The sequence below is a fragment of the Bufo gargarizans genome, chromosome 1 (assembly GCF_014858855.1).
Source record: "Bufo gargarizans isolate SCDJY-AF-19 chromosome 1, ASM1485885v1, whole genome shotgun sequence".
In the NCBI taxonomy this organism is placed as follows: Eukaryota; Metazoa; Chordata; class Amphibia; order Anura; family Bufonidae; genus Bufo; species Bufo gargarizans.
In genome coordinates this window covers 78,226,735-78,228,232 of record NC_058080.1, presented here as the reverse complement: position 1 = coordinate 78,228,232, position 1,498 = coordinate 78,226,735, and positions in this window count along the sequence as shown.

The window sequence follows — 1,498 nt, the reverse complement described above, 5'->3', positions numbered from 1 at the left end:
GAGGGCGGCAGAACATCTCCTCATAGGTCATCATGTCCGAGTACTATCAGACAACGTAACAACTGTTTGCTACATAAAGAGACAAGGGGGGACGAAGAATCCTCATCTCCAGCAGCTAGCGGATCTCATCTTCAGCTGGTCAGAGGAAAAGATCTTATCCATTTCAGCCACACACCTGAAAGGATCTCTCAATCGCACAGCGGACTTTCTCAGCCGACAGTTAGTCAGGCCAGGGGAATGGAAATTGAACCAGGAGGTATTCCAGTTGATTTGCCAGCAGTGGGGGAGACCTCAGGTGGATTTATTCGCGTCCAGCAGAAATACTCAGCTGGACTATTTCTTCTCGCTAGACCCAAGAGGAGGACCACTAGCGGTGGATGCTCTTTCCCAACCTTGGGACATGAGTCTAGCCTACGCCTTTCCCCCACTTCTCCTCATACCGCAGGTCCTGAAGAAATTGAGAGGGTGCTCATCCACGCTGATTTTGATAGCCCCAGCTTGGCCCAAGAGAGCCTGGTTTTCGGTGCTAAAGACCATGTCCATCAGGGATCCAATATCCCTTCCAAAAAGACAGGATCTTCTATCGCAAGGTCCTCTGTTTCACCCCAACCTGGACAAACTGAACCTTACAGCATGGATCCTGAGAGGCAGACCTTAAGGAATAAAGGGCTCTCGGACAAGGTAATTTCAACTTTACAGAGCTGCCGCAAACCTGTCACAAGAGCAATATACAACAAGATCTGGAAGAAGTTCTCATCCTGGTTGTCACAGAACCATACAGATTCCGGATCCCCCACGGTGGGTTGTATTTTAGAGTTCCTTCAGGAGGGGTTCGATGCAGGTCTGAAACCCAGCACACTCAAAGTACAGGTTTCGGCTCTCAGCTGTTGTCTCGATACTCCCCTTGCAGACCATAGGTGGATTAAAAGCTTTCTAAGAGCAGCTTCTAGATTGAGACCCACCTTGAGACAGTCGGTCCCCCCCTGGAGTCTAAACATAGTTTTAGAAGGGTTATGCGATCCTCCTTTTGAGCCAATGGGGCAGATATCCGAAAAATTTCTGTCTCTAAAAGCGGTGTTCCTTCTGGCTATAACCACAGCCCGCAGGATAGGGGAAATCCAGGCCTTATCAATTAAACAACCTTATCTAAGGATTCTGGATGACCGCATAATCTTGAGGCCGGATCCAGCTTTTCTTCCCAAGGTGGTCTCTACTTTCCATAGAGAACAGGAGCTAACACTCCCTTCATTTTGTTCCTTTCCCAAAAATATACAGGAGGAAAGATTCCAGAGGCTGGACGTTAGAAGAACAATCCTAGCCTATCTGGACAGAACCAGTTCCTGGAGGAGATCAAGTAATCTGTTCATCCAGTTCGGTGGGAAGAATAGAGGCTTGAAAGCATCAAAACAGACGCTGGCACGGTGGATTAAGGACACCATCAGAGAAGCATACAGACTGCAGGAAATGTCCTGCCCCTTAAATCTGAAGGCACATTCCA